Below are 23,675 nucleotides of genomic sequence, written 5' to 3' on the forward strand. Positions count from 1 at the left end.
TTAATTCACAAAGTTTATAATCAATAGGTCACTTTTATTCCACAAAATTTGTAATCAATAGGTGACTTTAATTCCCGGAATACTCTTCACCTGCCTTTCCCCTTTCCAATCGAGTGCCACGGACTGCGTCCAATCCGTGCGCGACCCTTCTTTCCAACCAACCTATCCCAGCGCGGCTCTTAGTGACGTCACACTCACACACACTGCAGCTGACAAAGCCTCGCGGCTAATCCTCCTTCACTCAGTTCCTCCCGTAACAACTTTTTGCATGTATCGCGAGCTACCAAAAACTAAAACAGATCTGTCGGTTTACTACAGGAAGGGTAACACAATCGCTTCAGGACCTTAGGGACTTTTCACTAACCTCGGCCACTATTCGATCTCTTTCACCAGCCTCGGCCGCTATTCGGTCTTTCTCAGTCCCCACATTCGCAAGCAAATCTGACCCGCAGACCTACTCTCAACTTGTCAATGATCTGTTCTACTGCACTTAGAATCTTGTCAAAGCCCGAAGTCGAAGTTCCTATCACTCCCTAACACACGTGCCCACTCGTTGACCACGCCCGATCAACCTACTAAACCGCCCAGACCACAACATGGATCAACATACTCCAGAGTCTCTTGACCTCGCAGGGCCCGTCTCAACAACAACAACCACGTGGACCTTTTTATGCACAAAGCGCCAGACGCACATGAAGTTCGACGACTTCCCTACTCTCACACTCGGAGCCGCACCTCCGCTAACTCTATGAAGTTCGACGACTTCTCTACTTCTACACTCGGAGTCGCGCCTCCGCTATCCTTAAAGAAAAATCCTCACAACCTTTTCACACACTCTGCGGCAATAAGCTGTGCAAGCGCAAAACCCTAACTTCACTCATACCATCGCTAGTACCGCCAACGCTGTTTCCACATCTCCTTTCTCTCCATTCGCAAGCTCCGAGATCCCGGGAAAGTCGCGGTGGACCTAGCCCATCATCATCTTGTCAATTATTTTCATCCAAGAAAAATCTAATTCAACTTCTCGAATGAGGCCTCAAAATGCGTAACCGTTAATTCGACACCATGTACTCTAATGGTACAGGGTCCCAAAAGACGAAACCGTCCTCTGCTACCATCTACTGATAGAGCGGAACGTGGTAACAATTTACCTGCGTTCGGACGCTCTTTAGGTCGATGAATCTTTTGACTAAGTGGGAACTCTCTGTACTCTTAATCGATCAATCACCTTATATCGATAATCAATAACGAACATAAGCAACACCTTGAACAACATAACACTTAACAATTAGTCCAGAATACATTTCGGCGAACCCTGACCTTTCAGCCAGGAATAACCACACCAGTTTATTGCAAAGTTAGTGAATTTATTTCCCTATATTAACAAAGCTAGCACGATATAGATGTGTCTCAACACCAAATGATAAACATAAATGAACATTAATAGCTGTCCATATCGTCGAAACAAGTGTAATCTATGTAGCATTTGAATCACAAGGCATTCGATAATGGCAATGCAAAGCACTAATACGATAATCTGTAATGGGCTAATTGCATACATTTAGTCAGCATAACAAGATCTCAAATTGCATCGTGCGACATATGGAATCCTCGTCTAACCTCAAATTAGCATCAGCATGTGGGACTTCATGCAAAAACAATTTGGCAACATCAATTTGGAAAACTCCTAGCTAGGGTCCTTATCAAAGTCAGCAGTTGGTTACCTAAAAGAAACACAATGCAATTTTACAATTTCCTTTCATAATTACCAATTCCGATCAGCAATCAATGAATTCTTCGTCTCACAGGTATCGTTTCTCGATCAGCATAGGGCCGGGACAAAGGGGCAGGGGTGAACGGGGCAATTGCCTCACGGCGGCAAGATAAGATTACTACTTCATGCAAAGGGGCAAATCAAAGTTAAAGTCTCTAGGGCAAGAATCATTAAGGTCTCTTTCTCTCGATTAGAGAAAGCATCAAAGTCTCTCAAAATGGCGTCGCAGCAAAATGGGTCATAGTAGCTACGAAGTCAAAATGGCGGGATGTCCGAAGATAGAGAGAGCTTTCCTCTCGTGCACCTGGGTTTTATAGACAACAGTTCAAGTCCAGTAGGGTCTCCATTGGTGGGTTCATAGGTTAGCTTCAAATTGACCAATCAAAAACGACAATTCTCAAGCTTTTACTTAAGCATACATTATCCTTGGAGATGGGTACGTAATTTGCAACATTGTCTCTCGATTAGCTTACTCTCAGAGCCTCCATTGTCCGCACCTGCAAGTCGACCTTGAATTAAAGAGAAAATATGCCAGGCTGGCACTAACTTTAAGATAAGCATGTGAACAGTCTCTGTGGAAAAATACAGCTTCAAGCAGAACTACACGTTTAATAGCACAGTGGAAAAAATACGAATATCTAAACCGTGAGACCAGGCAACTAGGCCAAAGCCTCCGCTAAAGTAATGCTAAGCTAAGGCATTTCAAATAAGCAAATCGTAGCACACGTTTATGATTATGTCGGATTAGTGCAATTCTAATACACCACGTTATATAAAGCACGCGTATAAATGATGGCAAACTACTCTGAGGGCACATTTTGTTCCCGTACAATCTTTATTAGTTCGGTTAATATCACACATGATTGTTTCACACTACGTTTATGCGTTAATAAATCAAGACCTTCATTTTCTGCTTCATCACCAACAATGCCAACATTTCGAAACAGGAAAGAGAGCATCTCCATGGAACACTGCCAGCTCATAACCACTATGTTAAAATATAAAAATGCACTTATTCTCTAGTGATGTCTTTAACCAACTGAGCCAGGCGATGAACATCCAAAGCAATGACGTGTGTAATAATACAGAAAGAAAAGACAAGGCAGCCCTGCTGCACACTTGGAAAGATTATCATTCGATAATCAATGTTACTAAACGCAGAGCGATGCAAAAGAGTAAAATGCCAAGTGCATCCATATTAAGAAAGTCCATTGTAAAGAATTGGCACTCAATTTGTGTCATTTGTTTAAAGCGAGTATTTTAGCTGGAGAAGCAAACGTCCTGCTTCCGTTTCTTAGCCATGAGGCGAATTCGTATTTTATGCGCATCGGTTACTGTAGTTGAGATTCAGCTGGTATAACTTTGCTGAAGGCTTGCTTGGGTCTGTGCTACTGTGCACTGAGCAGAGTTTTATTAGCAGGACTATTTTTAAAGATTTGCTCAAGGCCTCTCTCAGAAACCGATCATATAAACTGAGCTGCTCTCCGGAATCTGAAGTCTGTAGATGCTGATATTTTTAAGCTATCGGTTAATTCAGAGTTTTCTAGAAGCCTTTTGCAGGTTTCTTGCCGATTTCATTTCACTCTTTAGCGCTTATATATTTTGGGTAGACTTATCAAATTGTTTGCACTGCAGCAAAGTCATGCAAAGTGACGGAAAGTGGTGCTACGTACTGATATAGCATTGACTTTCCAGAGCAAAACATTTTTTGGCAAGCGTTCCCTTTGTGTAGCACAATTAGCGCTTTGCACTACTTTGTGTAAAGAAATATTCCATGGGCGGTGCATGAACATTCCAGGGCAACCCCTCATGTTTTTTCACTCCATATCCTCTCTACTATAAATGTTAGACTGGGCTATGACTTTAAAAAAAGCCTCCTTCAGGCCGGTGGAAATAAGGAAAATTGTTTTTATTCCTCCGTATGTTTCACACATTGCATGTGTGCTTCATTGTACATCACTCATCCAATATGTGAAATGCTTTGAAAAATGTCTAGACATGGGATTTTGCAGTGAAAGGGTTCCCTTCCAGTACAAAACCTATGCCGGACAATACTCACACATCTTTGCAGTATGTTTCAAAGGTGTGTGCACGGTACTGGGCAACATTAAAGAGCATCAGTACAGGAGAAGAGGGCAGCTGCAGGCCTCATTTCATAACTATGGCTCTGCAGTGTTCTGCAGTGTCTCATTTGAGTGCTGCATGCTGATGCACTATAGTAATGCTAATCTGCCTCTAAGGGCCCGATTTATACTTTTTTAGCGCCGCATTAAAAAATGACGGAAATGCAAGGCTAAAAAAGTATAAATCAGGCCCTTGGGCCCATATTTATACTTTTTTAGCGGCGCATTTGCATCATTGTTTGATGCAAAATCGGCGCAAACTTACAAAATACAACTGTATTTTGTAAGTTTGTGCCGTTTGTGCGTCAAAAAATGATGCAAATGCGGCGCTAAAAAAGTATAAATATGGGCCTTAAACTCCCAAATTTGTCAAAATTTGCCTACCTCGTGTTAACATATTTAAGTGAATGAATATGACTAAGTTGGTGATTTTTTTAAAGTGATTTGTAACATTTTTGGTAGGTGAACATTACCTCCTTGAAAATGTTCACCTAAAAGAAGTTTAGTGGAAAAATTCTATCACAACCTTTCATTTTAATATTTCTTGTATAAAATAGTTTTCTGAAAGTGAGTTCTACGGATTCATCAACCTAATGGAGCCATTCAGCACACTTTCAATTTCTTTTTAATTCTTTAAAAAAACATGCCAAAGTGGGATTTTCTATTTAAAAAGAAAAAGAAAACAATGACCCCCTCACATTGGGAGCTTTTGTCCAAGGCATGGGTATCATCTAAATGTTTTTAATTGCACTTACCACAACATTTTGGATAGTGAAAGTAAATACTTGCCATTGGTTTGGTCACTCTAAATAGGGTGGGCAGACAAATGGCAAAATCTCCAACGTACCTCACTCCACAGGGCTGCCAGAGGTGTATGTTAGCAGTGGAAACAGAGTAGCCTCTGCCACTGCCATAATGGAAGTCCACCTGTTTCTAAATGAGGGTGGGGCAAACCTTCAGTATGACAGAAAGAGTTCTCTGTCACTATTGTGATGGATTACCCTTTCTGTTGCATTCTTAATCAAGCCCTTGGTCTCCATATATTGGGAAAACTTCGTACGGTTAGTCCTACAAGCCCTAATTCTTCAGTGCAGGCTTTTGGACCCCAAATCACTCTCCAGCCAAGTATCCTGCAGGATCTAGTCAGCTTGGCCATCTTGGGCTCAGGACTCATTCTTTTTGTGTCTCTGAAGCAGATCACTTGACCCATGGAAAACAGTTCTAGTGCCTGGGTGTCAGTAAGATTCAGGGATCTTTTAAGCAGTGCTTTATTTGTAAAATAATAAGTGCCGGTGCCCAAAGTGCTACTCAGATACTCACGGCTGGTGCTATAAAATGTCAGAGCATGAATAGGAAGGGTGCAGAGTAGCGCATCTACCTCAGGCCTCTTTAATTCACTGCCAGGCACTCCCTGCTCTTTTATCTCACTCTTACAGGAGTTTGCTTTCTCCCTTGGCAATGGATTTTCCGTATTTCTCTTTCTCAGTCATTTCATTTTGTTTGTTTTTCCATCTGTTGGTCTTGAGAAATGTCTAAAGCTGAGAAATAAGCATCGGTCCCCAAAAATAAGTGATAGTGCCCCCTCATTCTTGATTCTTTGTGTGAGTCTACTTTTTCCAGCAGAGGCTAGCAGTTAGCAATCAGGATTCTTCTTCCAGCATGTTTACCTTCTTCAGATGGAGCCTTCCCATGTTCATAAACATTCTGAGGAGGTGGTGTTGTCAGATTGAGCCTGCCAACCAGCCAGTAAGTGGAGTAACTAGTCTCCCACCTTTTTTTGCAACGCTTGCTCTTTGTCTTACTATAAAATTAACCAGGAGCCCATAATTCAAGATGGCGGGATGCAGTTGCCGCCAGGCATGCCTTTCTGCAATTTCTTGGCTGCTCCCCTACCTGACAGGGCCAAAACTAATGTCTCAGATGGTCCTGGGAACAATACAAGAAGCCCACATTGCCATTGCGAAGTCAAAAGAGGTAGTGCTAAAGCTGCCTTTTGGTCTTCCAACTAATCCTGTCCACTCCCATATAGCTAATCCCTGCTAGATGGTTATCAATTAGCATCCATTGGCCTATGAGAATGTGTATTACAGCTCAGGAAGTATGACAGATGGCAGAATTGGTTTCAAGCCAGCTCTGGTTCAGGCATTTTAAAGTACATTTTTATAAAGCTATCCTGCTACTTAAGTTATCACAAATCTGATGTTAGCTTTAATTAAGATCTTAAAAACTAAACAGGATATAAATTTGAAGCATTTTTCTAGTCCTTTACAAAGCAGAGGTGGAAAATAAAAAGTTTAATCTCACTTAGGGTTATTAGGGAAAGCTCAGTTCAGGTCTACAAAGTGAAACTGCTTTTGTTTTTTTTTAACTGTGAGGGCACATTCAATTCAATATGTAGTGTGCCCTATTTTTTACAAACTAACAACTTGGCCTGTGGGTCTACAAGACAATTCTAGCAGTGACTGATGAATATATAAATATAGGCTTTTCCTACATTGCAAAGGCATTTTACCAGAAATGTGTCACTGCAGTGCATTTAAACTGGAGTCTAGCCAGAGCATATACTGTAAATGCACACTGCTGCCCACATATGACATTTAACTTTCCATGTCATCTGTACACTTAAACACCATTTAAAAGGGACATATAAGGAGGTTAAAAAGGCCAAATAAGGAGTTCCAAAGTACATAACGTATCTTGGGGTGGAAGGACTGACACTTTGCTACTGTTAAACAATGGTAAAGTGTATTGAGTTCTAAAGCCACCAAAAATAGGGTCCAAAAATGGCACAGAATCTTGGGTGACCTTGCAGATAAAGATACATTTGCTTTAGTCAATCTCACTCTTTTGCTTTAGTCATTCATGGCTATAGTTTATTTGTGGGTTTTTCCTATTTGTTTTGTTCCTCAGTGAAGATTGTAAGGGCCAGATTTCAGATTTAGAATTTAGTGGACATGGAACTCCACTGCAGATGTGGTGGAGCACACTGCCCGCCAAAACCTTTGGTCCGCTTGCCTCATTTAGTGACAGACAGATCTTCAAAATTCCGTTGACGGAGCAAACAGTCATCAGAGGAAGGGCATTGCAGCCTCTGCCCTATTTAAGGTTGTTAGAAATGGGGTCTTTGGTTTACAGTCAGGTTGCCCCCTGTTCAAGCAAGGACCCTTACCCTAGTCAGGGTAAAAGAGAATCACCCTCAGCGAACCCCTGCTTAACCCCTTGGTAGCTTGGCAGAGCAGTAGGCTTACCTTCACGGTGCTAGGTGTAAAGTATTTGTACCAACACACACAGTAACTTAATGAAAACACTACAAAATGACACAACACCAGTTTAGAAAAATAGAAAATATTTATCTAAACAAAACAAGACCAAAACGACAAAAATACACAATACACAAGCCAAGTTATCAATTAAAAAGCAAAAAAAGTCTTTATGTATTTTAAAACACACAAAAACACTGTTAGCGTGAAAATATACCTTGGGTGCGTCAAAAATAACCCTGCTCGGGCGAGTGTGTGCGTCAACAAGGGCTTGCAATGCATTGATTCCACTCACGAGTGGGACCTTGCGTCGTTTCTCCTTTCGCCGGATCGGGGCGCATCGTTACTTCTCTCCGTAGGAGACCGATGGGTCGATCCGGTCAGTACTCTCGGATCCAGGCAAGCCTTGCGTTGTTTTTGCACGCCCAGCGGTACTTGCGTCGGAAATCCAGCCGCACGATGATCCAAAAACCACGAAGCACGGGTTGTGATCTCCCAGATTCTGTCAGTGATGCTGCACATCGTTTCTCCAGCTCTGTGCATTGATTCTTCGGGCGTGTTTCAGGCGAGTGTCGATTTTCAGGCACAGAGTCGGCGGCGCGTCCTTTCTTCAGCCGCAGATCGGAGTTGCGTTGATCTTTTCCCCTCACGGTGCTCTGTGTGTGGATTTCCTCCTCTTGGGCTGCCAGCTTCTATTTTCAGGGTCCCAGGAACTGGATGGGCACCACAGGGCAGAGTAGGAATCTCTCCAGAGACTCCAGGTGCTGGCAGAGAGAAGACTTTGCTGTCCCTGAGACTTCAAACACCAGGAGGCAAGCTCTAAATCAAGCCATTGGAGAGTTCTTCTCAAGATGGAAGGCACACAAAGTCCAGTCTTTGCCCTCTTACTCTGGCAGACGAATCAACTGCAGGATAGCTCCACAAAGCACAGTCACAGGCAGGGTAGCTCTTCTTCCTCAGCTTTTCAGCTCTTCTCCAGGCAGAGGTTCCTCTTGTTTTCAGAAGTGTTTCTGAAGTCTGTGGTTTTGGGTGCCCTTCTTATACCCAATTTCTCCTTTGAAGTAGGCCTACTTCAAAGTAAAGTTTCTTTTGAATGTGAAATCCTGCCTTGCCCAGGCCAGGCCTCAGACACTCACCAGGGGGTTGGAGACTGCATTGTGTGAGGGCAGGCACAGCCCTTTCAGGTGTGAGTGACCACTCCTCAGCTCCCTCCTAGCACAGATGGCTCATCGGGATATGCAGGCTACACCCCAGCTCCCTTTGTGTCACTGTCTAGTGTGAGGTGCAACTAGCCCAACTGTCAAACTGACCCAGACAGGGAATCCACAAACAGGTAGAGTCACAGAAATGGTATAAGCAAGAAAATGCTCACTTTCTAAAAGTGGCATTTCAAACACACAATCTTAAAATCAACTTTACTAAAAGATGTAATTTTAAATTGTGAGCTCAGAGACCCCAAACTCCACATGTCCATCTGCTCTCAAAGGGAATCTACAATTGAATCAGGTTTAAAGGTAGTTCCCCATGTTAACCTATGAGAGGGACAGGCCTTGCAACAGTGAAAAACGAATTTAGCAATATTTTACTGTCAGGACATATAAAACACATTACTATATGTTCTGCCTTAACCATACACTGAACCCTGCCCTTGGGGCTAGCTAGGGCCTATCTTACGGGTGTCTGACATGTAAGAAAAGGGAAGGTCTAGGCCTGACAAGTGGGTACACTTGCCAAGTCGAATTTACAGTTAAAACTGCACACACAATCACTGCAGTGGCAGGTCTGAGACATGATTACAGAGCTACCTGTGTGGGTGGCACAACCATTGCTGCAGGCCCACTAGTAGCATTTGATTTACAGGCCCTGGCACCTCTAGTGCACTTTACTAGGGACTTACAAGTAAATCAAATATGCCAATCATGGATAAACCAATTACATACACATTTTGTAAAGGAGCACTTGTACTTTAGCACTGGTTAGCCGTGGTAAAGTGCCCAGAGTAACAAAAACAGCAAAATCAGAGTCCAGCACACATCAACAACCTGGAGAACAGAGGTAAAAGGTTAAGGGAGACCACGCCAAGGATGAAAAGTCTAACGAAGGTTGACTTTGTAATGGCTTTTTCTTCCTGTCTGTCAGTGCCAGGAAAAACCTGGCAGTGGGAGACAGGAAAAAAAACCAATAATGAGGCCCACACCCTGTGGGGGTCATTCGTTTTTTGTTTTTTAAAAACACAGTCCCTCAATCAGAATTAGTTTTTGAAAAACAAAAAAGATGTCAGGAGTGTGGTGTTTTTGGTCATCGAACCTTATAATGGCCATACACCAAACCTTTAGTGAATTGAAAGGAACTGTCATTGCTGCAGTTCCTTTCAATGTACAGAGATGACCACAGAGCTGAAGGTCATCTCTAAATCTGGTGGGTGGAGTGGCCAATACCAACAGACACTATGGGGGTCATTCTGACCCCCGCGGGCGGCGGAAGCCGCCCGCCTGGCGGGAACCGCCAGAAGACCGTACCGCGGTCAAAAGACCGCGGCGGTCATTCTGACTTTCCCGCTGGGCTGGCGGGCGACCGCCAAAAGGCCGCCCGCCCGCCCAGCGGGAAAGCCCCAGCAACGAGGAAGCCGGCTCCGAATGGAGCCGGCGGAGTTGCTGGTGTGCGACGGGTGCAGTTGCACCCGTCGCGCTTTTCAGTGTCTGCCAAGCAGACACTGAAAATCCTAATGGGGCCCTGTTAGGGGGCACCTGCAGTGCCCATGCCAGTGGCATGGGCACTGCAGGGCCCCCCAGGGCCCCCACGACACCCGTTCCCGCCATCCTGTTTCTGGCGGTGAAAACCGCCAGAAACAGGATGGCGGGAAGGGGGTCGGAATCCCCATGGCGGCGCTGCTTGCAGCGCCGCTGTGGAGGATTCCCTGGGGCAGCGGGAAACCGGCGGGAAACCCCCGGTTTCCCTTTTCTGACCGCAGCTTTACCGCCGCAGTCAGAATGGCCCCAGAAGCACCGCCAGCCTGTTGGCGGTGCTTCCGCGGTCGTTGGCCCTGAAGGTCCATGACCGCCAGGGTCAGAATGACCCCCTATATCTGTCAAACTTAAAATCAGGGCCCCATGTATCTTACAGGAGTTAGCACTCGAAGCTAATTTGTGCTTGAAACTGCACTTGTTAAGTGACATGAGCTAAGCAGAGTTTGATGTGACAATTGGAGGCAGTTTCATCTTGAATTAACTTTTAACTGGAGACAAATATTTGGAGGTTTTGACGGAGCATAGCATTTTGTGTATGGCTGACTGTCCTGTCAATTTGCTATGTGGCCTTCTGACCTTGATGATCCTAAATTTATACCTATTTAATTGCCTCGGAGATCAAAACTCTTCCAATCAATGCCAAAATGGACAAGGCTACCTCGCCCAAAAACCTCCAATTTCTTTTCAAACTCGAATTGAAATGTGCACAGAAATGCATCTTAAACAATGTCAAGAATGCAGCAGATGACGTAAGCACGATTATAACTAGATATAAATGAGAATGATTGATCAAAACTAGTTGGAATAATAATAAATAAACCCTGTAGTTAGTCACGGATGTTTAACAATAAAAATCTGTATAGAAAAATGTCTTCCGCCTGTGCCCGTGAATCACTTAGTTGAAAGGAATCCTCCAAAGTTAAAATACTATAAATGATTTGGCAAGATGGATGCAAGGCAGCATACTGCTGGTGTCTGCAGACTGACAGCATGATAAGATGCATGTAGTGTGTGACTGGGGTGGCTGAATTAACGGAGAGGATTCCATGCCTCACTTCACAGATAGCTTTAGAGACAAATTATAGTTTTACTCAGAACCTACACGTAAGAGGATTACCCTTTAAGGAAGTGCTTATTTTCAGTAACAAATTACATATGATCAGATAGACTCGGGCCCTTTTAAAAGGGCACTTAATATGAGGTAGCACAAACAGGGGTCAATTTTGCCTTCTTCTATGGGGACAGCCGTGCCTGTATGAATAATGCGTTAAGATGCTAAAAGATGTTCACTAGACAGTAAAGGTGATTCCTTTGTTCGTGCTATTTGTCCTGGTAAAGTTACTGCTTCATGACTTTTTCTAAAATGTGGTCACACAAGTAATGATCTCCTCCATTTGTTGATGCTAAAAGCCAAAAATGAGGATTTCCCCTTGATGTATGAATATGTAGCTTGCAAGGTTTACTGCTTATTTGGGGACGGTTGCTCAACTCCCTGATTTTCATGGAAATCAGATCCGTTCAATGAAACATGTTCTTTGTAATGTTGCATTTAAGATCTTACCTTATTCTGCAGAATAGGCGGGTTATATACTTGCATTTCTGCCACTTCCTTGAAGAAAACCCCTGTGGGGTTTAAGCACCAGATTTATTGTGTTACTCTTAAAGTCCTATATCACCTACTGCGAGGTGAGTATTTCCACTAGCAGATTCTGAAAAGAAAGTCCACTGTGGAAATGACTAATGGATTATCCCTTTGGAGTTTATCCTTCATGGGTCAAGCTGGAGAGGGTAAAGATGAAACTTATATTGTTATCAAAGAATATTTTACAATGACAGAGGCAAATAGATATCTGTGCTGATTGTTTAAGGAACCAGCCAGGCATGATTAAGAACTTCAGAAGGATCAGAAGATATTCTGATAATACGTATATGGATCGCAACCATAGTCATGGTTTCAGGGTATGCTACAGTCAGCTCCTCCTTTCAGAAGCCAGGTACCCCTTAAGTCTCTGTTTTACTTTCTTCATCTTTGACCATATACTGTGCTCTACTGTTAAACTTTAACTTTAGAATAACTCTGCTGGACAGGTCAGTGGAGGGTATTTTCCGCTGGTGGACAGGGATATCTTAAAGATTTTGGGCACCCTGGGCCAAACAACTTTGAATCTCTGATTCAATTTCAGCTCTTTCATGCCCTCTTTTGCCAGGTCACTGACAGTGCATAGGCACACACATCCAAATTCTGAATGTGTTTACATCTACTTTTTAGGGACAGGAAAGCATGTTTTCAATATTGTAACATGACAGAAGCTCATTAATATTACTGCAAATAATCTCTGTGTCACCCTTATTTTTCTCATATCCCTGTTTTGGTCTAAAAGAAACCTTTTTTTATGGATGTTGCATAAAACATAAACCCAAAATTTCCCTGCAAAATGTCAGTAATAAACTCTCACACATTATTACTCACAATAAAAATAAATTAAAGGAAAATTGGATTTAAAACAATGGGGCATATTTACAAGCCCCTTGGGCCACCGGAGCATCACTTTTTGTGATGCTCTGGTGGTGTGTACTTTAAGCTGTATTTCCAAGCCAGCATTAAGCTTTTAGTGGATTAACACCTCCTTGCAAATATGGCCCCTTAACACACTGCACTTTGCGTGTGAGGAGCACTCAATGGGTGCAGCTTTGGGCATACCACAGCAACACCCATTGCATTTTGATGCTGCCCCAGATTTATGACATTTCGTAAACCTGAGGCGGTGCCAAAATCTAACACCACCGGTGGCGTTAGCATGGCGCAGTGTGGAGAAATGCTTTAATTTCTCCTTGTTTTTTGCTCTTGATATGCGTGCTGCATACTGCAGCCCACATAAAAGAAGCAAATCACCATTAAAGATTGTCTTTGTGCAGGAAGGTACTCCTTCCAGCACAAAAACAATTGACACTGCAAAGCAGCCATCCTTGCACCATGGTGCAAGGGTGGCAGTGTTGGAGCTCGGCAGACAATTTAGAGCCGTTGCAAAGAGAAACACAGGGATACGCAGTAGTCCTTTAAATATGGAGCATCCCTGCATTTTAGAAGAGACGCAGCGCAGAGCTATCAATTTTGGCGCAGCAGCTGCACTGCGTCAATTTTAGTAAATATGCCCAAATGTGTTTAAGAATCATTCAAGGTCATCAGGGCAAGCCTCTTTGAGGAACAGAGCTTGATCAATAAGGGGCCTCATGAAAGTCTGGGGCCCTGTGCCAGAGCCCACTTTGCCCATGCCTTAAAACATCTCTGCTAGTGGAGGACAGCCTCCCATATTTAAAGTGGATCGACTGCTGCTGTAGCTACACTGAAGGTACTGATCCTTTTCTGAGCAGGTGCCATGTTCGAAGTGCTAACTCAGCTAAGTATTTTTTTCCTGGAAAAAAAAAATCCAAAAACACTGCTTGCTTTCAAAATAGAACATAGAAAATGTTCCTGATATGCTGAGCGCTTTCTCCTTATACTTGGGTATCATTGTGCATTTTTCCTGACCGACACCACTATGTCTGGGATGATGGTTGTATGCAAGGAAATTTAGTGACAGTCACCCTGCCCTGAATAGTGTAAGTCGTACATCAGGTCAACAATTTGCGTTGTCAGAGAAAGCTGAGGCTCTACCAGTGTATAAATAGAACTTCCCTGCACTCTCAATGGAGAGTGATACCACTTTTGTGAAGGCGTAGGAGCTAAGTTTCAGGAATTTGTCCAACTTCAGTCTCTTCCAAAACCAGCAGTGATGATTTCTGCCAAACAATGTCCCACTAAGAAAGGATGGGTATCCTGCAGGAGCAATTTGTAGTTGCAGAGCTCACTGAAAGGAAGAAGAATAAGGCAGTTCAGGATTTGAGCTGGGGATTTTATCAAAGGCTTGGGACTTTGAGCTTGAGAGGGTGGATAGCTGCTGAGGAACAGAAGTCCTTCCATTGCCCTGATGGGCCTGAAAGCTTTGAAAGCTTAGAAATGGCTTTCCACTAGTGCTGCAAAGGGCTAAAGATGTGCTCATTCTTTTAAAGCTTCACAATATGTGAAACTTGCAATGTCTAAAAGTATATATATATATATATATATATATATATATATATATATATATATATATATATTCAAACTCGCTATAGGAAGCTGGCCTGGTGTGTGGTGGACACCAATGGTATTGGCACCTTATACCAGGTCCACGCAACCCGTATTAGTGAATGAAGACAGTGTCTAGGAAGCCAGGGCTCTCTAGAGGTAGCTGTGGATGAGCAGCCAAGAATTACCTAGGAGGAGTGTAAAGCACTTGCAGCACCACACCAGTCACACAGTAATTTATCACACCTGAAAGGAACCACGCAGTGTTGCTAAAATAAAGGTACTTTATTACAGCAACACTGAACTAGATTACTTATAGGCAGTCCCCCAACTGGAGGTAAGTACACACAATATATATGTACAGTAATATTTAGGAATAAGCATAAGAAACAACAAACATTGGCAAGAAATTGTAGAAAATAGATAGGGCCCTGGGGAGGACCAAACCTTATACTAAAATAGTGAAATACAAAGTGAAGTCCCCCACCCAAGGATATGGAGTAGTTAGAGGGGAGCTGGGAAAACTCGAGACCCCAAGAGGTGAGTACCTAAGTGAACCCCAGCGACCAGGAGAGCAGAGGTAAGTACCTGGTCTTCCCAAGTACTAACAAGAAGACTTAAAAAAGGAACTTTGCAAGAACAGGACCAGACCAGAGGAATCCAAAAGTGCATTCTGGAAGAAGAGGACCTGCAAAAGAAGGGTACAGAGTCCAGTCCACATTGGAGTTTCCAGATGGGGCAGGAGCCACTACCCACCCTTCTGTGCATGAAGATCTGGGTCGATAAGGGAAGATGATGATCAACTGTGGGGTCTAGGAGCTGCAGAGAAGTCATCAAAATCATTAGGTGATGCCCACGTCGGTCACCAGGTCACAGTCGCTCAGTAGTCAGGAGAATCACCAACAAGCAAATGCAAGTTGCAGCAAAAGTAGAGTTGCAGGTTTGAAGAGGACCAGCAAGGTCCAGGGGACTCGACCATTGAAAGGAAGTCTTGACTGACCCTCAGCAGTTGGGAGAGTCAGCAGAAACAGTTGCAGCCCCCACAGGCAACCCACTGGCAGCGGGCGCAGTAAGATGCAGTGAGGCCCAGTCAGCACACCTGGAGAAAAGTCCCACGTCACTGAAGCAGCAGAGGAGAGATTGTCCCTCTAAGGATGAAGTGCTGGAGGCCGGGTATTCTTGGAACCTGGAGATCCCTTAGAGCAGGAGTCAACAAGCCTTGTTTGCCTTAAGAGCCGTGGTGCACAGGGGCACTGTCCTGCAAGGAAATGCAAAGGCTCACTGTCTCCCAAAATGAACAGAGGGCAGATAGGACCAAAGAGCCCTCTCTGGACCACCACCTGTATTGCAGGATCTGCACAGTTCCAGAGGAGGGTAGAGCCACGCAACCATACATCGTTTTCTTAGGTGCCAGCAGATGCAGGTGAGTGACTCCTTCACTCCAAGCAAGATTCCTTTTTGCTTCTTGGTGCAGCTGAAGTCTTCCTGACCCCAAAGGATGCAGAGCCATGGAAATAATGCAGTTGCTGGGAAGGAGCCAGGGAAATAATGTTGCAAGACAAGGTCATCTTGGGAGTTACAGTCTTGTTGGTTCCTGAACTGTTCAGTTGTGGTTCCGGTGGCCAGGAGCAGAAGGAGTCGATTACAGAGGAGTCCTGTGGGAGTCTTGCACGCTGAATCTGGGGACCCACCCACAAGGGAGTCCCTAAATAGCCACAAAAAACATGTTTGGTCACTTCACACGGCGACCACCTATCAGAGGGGTTCACTAATTTTTCCTCCCTGACATGGCCACTGAGGTTCTCCCAGGGACCTCTGCAGATCTTGTTTTCAGGATGGCAGAACCAAGTAGCCACCTGGAGGAGCTCTGGGCACTACCCCTGGGGTGGTGATGGACAGGGGAGTGGTCACTCCCTTTTCCTTTGTCTGATTTTGTGCCAGAGCAGGGACTATCGATCACCCTGGACTGGTGCAAACTGGTTTATGCAAGGAGGGCACCAAATGTGCCCGTCAAAACAAACTGGTGGCTTGTGGAGGCTACCCCTCCCCAACCATGTGCCACCTATTTCCAAGGGAGAGGTTGCCGCCCTCTCCCACAGGAAGTCCTTTGTTCTACCTTCCCATGCCTGAGCTGATCAAACAGCTGGCTGGCAGAAACCTTGCTGAGGGGCTGCAGCAGCGAGGCCTGCCCGCAAATCCTGAAAGACTGGTAGGAGCAATACTGTGGTGTCCTTTAAGAAGAGTACATGAAATCATGCCACTAATACTGGCATTAGTATTGGGGTACGATTCCGACATGTTTGATACCAAACGTGGCTAGATTCTGAGTCACCATTATGTATCTGGACTACATGTAGTGACCTGTGGCCAGTACATGGGTAAATGGCTTCACTGCACTTACAAAGTCCACTACATTGGAACTGGAGTTTGTAGGGGCACCTCTGCTCATACAGGGTGCCCTCACACAGGAGCCTGCACCCTGTCCTCTGGGCTAGGAGGGCCTACCATAGGGGTGATGTACAGTGACTTGGTGCAGGAACTAGTAGTGAAAGGGTGCATGCACCGTTTTCACACAGGCTGCAATGGCAGGCCTGCAGAGATAGTTTGCATGGGTTCCCATGGGTAGCATAATGCATGCTGCAGCCCATGGGGGACCCCTGGTGTATACTAGGGACTTACAGGGGTACACCAGTGTGCCAAATGTGGGGTGTAAAGGGTACCAAAACAACCAAATTTGGAGGTGATTACTGGGGTCCTGGTTAGCAGAATCCCAGTAGAGATAGTGTAAAGCCACTAGTAAATAGGCAAAAAGTGGGGGTAACCATGCCAAAATGAGTGACTTTCCTACACTTGCAAGTCAACCGATTTGACACACCCCTACTTCTATCTTGTCCCTGAATAAAAATTTATTTTACCTACTCAGACATCTTTGTTGGCTGTTCTGAATGAGTAGACTGGGCCACTGAGATAATGATCAATGGTTGGACTGACTACAGGAGCACTAATCCTGCAGTGCCTATTTAGGGGCTGCACGGTTTGACGTTTCCACCGTCAATAAAGCCTGGAAACTAGTTCTTGGACACTCAGTTGACCAGGGATGTCTCTAGTGTCCCTCTTGGCTTACCTGGTAGTGGCTATGATCCGGTACAAGAACTGAGAACAAAATAAAGAGCAACATTTTTCTGGTTTTATGGGGTGTGGTCATAAACACTCAAGCAGGCAACTAAATTGCCCATGAAAACCTGAGATACAAAAGAACCCAGTTTAGAGTCAAATTATGAATACCTGTTCATAGCAGTTTTTCTCTTCCCTGTGTAGGCACTCGAAAATAACTTCATAATATAAATACAACTATACTTAGTACAGTGATGTCACAAACCAGGGATCTTTCTAGAGTATAGTGGGACATTCCTAGTGAGTATCAACATTGAAAGTTTCACTCAATTAATAGATAATTTGCACTCTAATTAAACTGTGATTGCATAATGAACATATATCACTCTTCTCGAGTGAACAGCATGCGTGTGCAAAGCACAATATCTTGACAACGTTTTTCAATATTTCTCTCTAGGCAGAGAAGTAGGTGGGCAGAAATTGGAAGGCAAAATGTTTCTGCTAATGCCAGAATGATTTTAACTCGTGTACTATTTTTACATTTGTATCCTGATATGCTGAACAGCAGACAAACGCCCACATGGCCCGATTCGTGCTTTATCAAAGAAAACAAATGAATGTGTATTCCTTTCAGCAGGTCGGGCTCTGTTGGCAAAAAGAAGATTCCAAATAGAATTAATATTAAAGAAACATAGTATGTAATCTATCTATCTATCTATCTATCTATCTATCTGTCTCATTGTTTGAGGAGTGTATGTGCATTTGGCTGTAACTTCCTGTGCATCCTCTGGCGTGTTTTTCAAACAGTTGGCACATTCTGAATAAAATGTCACAAGAGAATCATCTTCACAAATTTTGCTCACCCCTTACTATACGTACAGTTGCCAAGAATGTCACTGGTTCTTTTTCGAGGGTTTACTATGAGTGCACAACACTGAAATATTTCCCAAGATTAAACGTTTTACCGAATGTACACTCAAAATGTCCGTACACGCTACAGAGAACTTAAAGGGCTGCGTTTCTGATTGTTTTGCAATTTATGTCCGACGTATGTTCTTTCTTCTTCCATACTAATCGGTATCAAAAGTTTGTCTGCGTGTCTGTCTGTGATTAGCAGGGTTCAAGTGTAGGAACGTGGAAACTACTATTTTATTTTCGTTTCTTTTAAAGGAACATAGTATGATATATTGCTTCCTCAGTGGCAGCTGCCACCGATCAGGGGTGGTGGGGCAAGTGGTTTTGGTTTATTGTCAGGGGAGGAGGGAGTGGGGGTAAAAGTAATAATAAAAAAAACTCACCTGCCTGCCGCTCCCGGCCACCTCAGTCGATCCTCGTCCTCCCGGCAGTCACTGGGGCACAGGTTCCCATTCCAGACGCTGCTCTCTTGCTAAAGCAAGCATGACAGCAGCGCCTGGATTGGCCAGCCAAACCAACATGCGCATTTTACAGTGCCCACCCCTCCTCCTCCTTATGGCCTGGTCCAAACCTAGAAGTGCTGTCAGACAGTGACAAATAAAATGATAATAAAATTATTTTATTATCATTTTATGTGTCACTGCCTGACTGACCATGCGGGTGACGCTCCTCCGCCATTATGGAGGAGCCACCCCTCTTCTTTGGACCTACCTGGTATTTACAGGGTCGTAGCTTGGTCAGTAAGATTGGGGGGTGAGCTTCAGATTTCCTAACAATCACGCTGGCATATAACGTTAGCATAAATTATATGACAAGTAGGATGCAAGAGAGGGGCTTAAGGGGCAGTGGGAAGGAAGAGGAATGCAGATTCGTAGGGTACTAAGTGAAGAAAAAACTATATTTTGTAAACTAGCCAACATTTTTAAGACTTTCAAAACAGTGTGTGAATGCTTTTTTGTCTGTATGCATGTTAAAACTTCTGGCGAAATCTGACAGACACAACACCAAACCTGACTGAAAGCACCTACACCCAACTATTTACCAGAAAATACATTTATTAGTGGGGTGTAAAACCCCGAACCCCCCCATGAAATTACACCTCTGAGTATTTTCTACTGTTGATATTTTGTGCATGTCAGAGAGAAGCTAATATTGGCTTTGCTTACATACAGAATGAACAGTTTTTGTTTCAAGAATGGGAGTTGAGATAAATTCCTGTGAGTATGCTGAATATTACCAAACTCGCATAGAATAATGTATTTTTCCCTTCCTTCTGCACTTTGACCACTTGAAAGGTACACCATTACTGTATACATGCATGTATGGGAGTTATAAATCTACAAAGAACACAGAATGGTGTACAAAAATTGAGGTGTTGGGGCTCAAGAGACATGACATTAGCCAGAGGTGGAGGTACATGTGAAAAGGAAATTAAAGAGTTTGGAAGTGGATAAGGGTGGTCACTGGGGAGTTATTAGTTTGCTTGAAGATGTTGTGCAGAGACTTGTCTTGATGTGATGTTGGAAGAGAAAAAGTAGCATGTTTGCAGAAACTGGATTGAGATCTTGCTTTGGGCTCACATGTGTTGCCAGGGAGAGATTACTGCCTGATTTTCTTCTTCTTGTATAACTTGGTGTCCAATTGTAGTAGGTTGCTGCTTCAGGAGCTGCAGGTGCAGCAGAGATTCTGATCTTGAAATCAGATAAGAAAAGACTGTTGAGTGGTGTGCCTTTGTATATGATATAACCCCGTACATTTTTTTCATCAATGAACATCTGCACTTTTCGCAATTCACTAGTGAAGGTTGCAAATATTTCCTTCTTTCCTTCCCATTTCCTGTACACGAGTGCTAGCGCAGGTGTTTTAATAAAAATATTAATGAATATTTATGTATTTTGAGTAATGGATCTGCGTAGAAAATGTATTAATCTAGAGAAAATAATGCACTCATTTGAAAGTGTGACCACGTGAGTGGCTGCCAATGTTCACTAGGTGTACTTATTAATAGTTTATTAATAGAAAATGTTGAGCTTTTGTTTGATTAATGCAGTAATGTGTCATATTAAGGGTTTTGCATTATGCCTTAGCTTTATTAATTGAAGCCTTAACTTAGCCGAGGTCTTGGCCTAGTTTCACGGCCTCAGGTCAAGCTGTATTTCTTAGGCGTTTAATAAAATGTCAGCTTACCAAATTGAATAGTGATTTTCCACTGTGCTGACCTAATGTGCTCGTAGCTGAAAATATTTCTCATGAGAACTGCTTCCTAGAAGATGCTGTTCTTGTTAAACGTAACATTGTAAATTTAATGTGTGTAAGACTGACTTTCTCAGGAGAGAACAATGACCATACTGACTGGAATATAAGCTGCAACAATATTGTTACCTGACGAGCCAGGTAATGAGGACATTACGAAGCAGCCAATCATCGACATGTGAACCGTGTACTAGTAGAAATCTAGATCTGAAGTTTTAGTTTTATTGGACAAAGAATGAACATGCGATCCCTTGACCAATTGGGACTTGGGAAGTATTTTTAGGAAATCTAACTTAGTCAGACTGCATTGAGAAGAAGCTGCCTTTTGCTGTTTGCCATTTGACATTGCCATTCGAGCATTTGCCATTGTGCTTTTGCCCATTTCCTTTCTTGCCGAGAGGCTATTACTTTAATGAGCGTCTTCAGACGTGCTTAACTTCAATGCTTAAAGACCTTGCTTTTTCTGAACTTTGATGCTGAATCCTGATGCCTTGCTGACAAGACCGATATCCTGAGGACGAAGACTGTCACAGCTTGCTGATCCAAACTGAGGATAAGTACATTGACTATGAAACTGTTAGCCATGTCTATTTGATTTCCTTTCTAGGTACCAACTACGCTATTTGATAGAGCCATTGTTAGATGTTTTCCAAATTTGTGTTGACTAAATTGTTTTGCATGAAGCCCAACATGCTAATTCCAATCTGGTGTTGGTAGGATCCTCACTAATGAAAGTTCGCTATACGGAGAAACTTGTGATGTCTTTCCATTGCTGAATCTAAATATATGTAATATCATTTGCGCTGTTATTATTGTTACTACCTTGCTCTGTAACTTTAGAAAGTGTAGTAGCTCAAGCCTTGATTAGATTGCGTTTCTTTCGTCGCTTCAGTCAGCCAGTGTTGTTTCTTTATGTTTATCATTTGATTTTGAGATTATTTTACGTGACATTAGCATTGTTAATAGAGGGAAATAAATATTCAAACTTTTAATTAAAGGTATGATTATTCACACACACATGAAATTTACTGACTCCAATTGATTACTAATGCTATTGATTCTTATTGATTATTAATGTTTTTGATTTGTTATTGATTATTGATCTGCTTGTACTGGATATATGGTGAGAGCATCTTAAATGCGAGTCAAATGGTTCATCGAGGTATTTGCATCCCTTTGTAAGTTTACTTATTAAGGTCAGACGCGCCAACACAAGTGAAGGTTTAGATTTCTCTTACATTACGAGATACTTTTCTTAGCATAGTGAGATAGTTTTCAGTCTAAACAAAACAAAGAAATCCAGAAAGGATATGTAAAATCTTTCTCTGCAAATCTACAAACTTTGCAATGTTACAAAGCATGAAATGTACTCATATTCATCGGGATTATTTCAGTCCAGCAAATCCCTAGCTCTAATGTTTTGGAGCTCTCCTAATGGAGAAGTGGCCTCAATTTTAATAGAAACCAGCCTTGGCTTCTTATAAATAGGCATCATGCTAGCAATTTTCCCCAACCTCAATCTTTCCAAATCCAAAGTTTCTCTAACTGTAGGAGGCGTAAACTAATTATAAATCAAATTCTTTCGTGCCTCGTCCTACGTGTACTCCTCGCCCCCTAAACTCAAACCCACAGTTATTGCTAAGCACCAATTAAAGCGGAGATGTTTCCCTAGCCCATCTGGATGCAGCAGACAGCATAGCTTTGATGCCGGCAATACAATGAATCACAAGGTGGCACGTTGATGCTCGCATTACTTTAGAAAAGCCCCGAACCCCCACACACCACCCAACGCCGAAGCGATAAGCTCCTCCACAGCAGATGCCACTGACTGATTAGGTGGTGTGACTAATTAATGATGCATGGCTTTTATGAAGAAAAAGAAACTATAACCAATATTCCTTTTGTGTAGATTTCCAGATTATTTTAATGCATCATGTTCATAAAAGGGTTCTACAATATGCAAATGAAGGAAACCATGCCTCAATTAATTCCAGTTGTCGCCATCATGCTTTGCGACATAAATGCAGTCGCACGCGCGTGCTTGCATGCTCTAAAATTGTGTTTTAGGTAATTGTAGCCTGCATTGCGCTGTATTGTTTGTCAACTAGCAAGACTATTGTAGGCGTATGGGAATAGCTATGCCTGCCACATCCACAACGTGAACGCGAAAGGAAATGCACAGCCGCACACTGCTGACTCTGCTAGTTGTGGCACAGAATCTCATGGTCATGTCTAGACTGGAGATGGTTTGTTAAAACTAGTCTTCGGTTATTCCAAAAACAAACCTTTTGAATCGCAGGGGATGCAGTTAAGTAAATTAGGTGGTAGGTATGGCATGTATACATTTAGCACGTTTCTTTCTGGAGCACCTGTGAGTATACGCAAATGTTTGCAAGGGAACACCTTCTACCGTGTAAACATGGAAGACATTGTCTGTGATTCTTTCTGCTCAGACATGCTAAATAGAGACAGAAAGGAAGAAACGAATACTCTTTCAAAGACACATTTATTCCGTGAGTGGCGGCCAGTCCAGAGGGAGGTTTTTCTAGTAAATTTGGGAACTTAACATATGCAAGACATTGTATATATTCCCAAACTACACAGTGAGCTACCCCCACCCTGGAAATGGACGGGGTAGGCGAAAATCGATTTCCACAGTACATATCTGGATGGCTGGTATGCGAGCTTTGGCACGCATGCATATTTGCATGTTTGTGTACACACAGTGGCCATTCTGGAATACATTTTAATAACCTATAGGGAAAAAAACATTTCAAAACGGCTTCTGAGCATGCACACACATATGTATATATGCATCGTTATGGCCATCTTGGAAGGATTTTTTTATTGGTTGAAAAAAAAATCCCAAATGTCCATCCCTGCATTCAATCATAACTATCTTGGTTCTTTTATTGCATAACAAATATTATTCACTGGTGACTTCAGGTACAGGTGCAGACATGCTCAAGCATGATGGCATTCTTGTAATAATTGTTGTGTTATAGTGTATCATTAGTCTGTTATTCCAAGGTGGAGTACAATCTATTTTAGACAAATTAAGAAATGAAGGGGCAGATTTGAGAGCCCCTAGTGTCTCCTTGCACCACATTAGTGTCATTGCTTTATGCTAACGTGGCCCAACAAGGCCAAAATCACTGCACCAAATTTACAAAGTGGAGCAATGCATGCATTACACCACTTTGTGACCTTTTGCGCTAAATTATGCCTGTGCCAGGCATAATGTATGCAAAGGGGGTGTTCCCTTGTTTGGAGGGGACTGAAAAAATGGTGCAAAGAAATCTATGAGTTTTTTTGCGTCATTTGATTTTTGCACTTTTAACGACTCCTGAAAGCATGCGTTAAAAGGAGGCACACCATTGTTTA

Source organism: Pleurodeles waltl, chromosome 4_1 (assembly GCF_031143425.1).
Source record: "Pleurodeles waltl isolate 20211129_DDA chromosome 4_1, aPleWal1.hap1.20221129, whole genome shotgun sequence".
NCBI lineage: Eukaryota > Metazoa > Chordata > Amphibia > Caudata > Salamandridae > Pleurodeles > Pleurodeles waltl.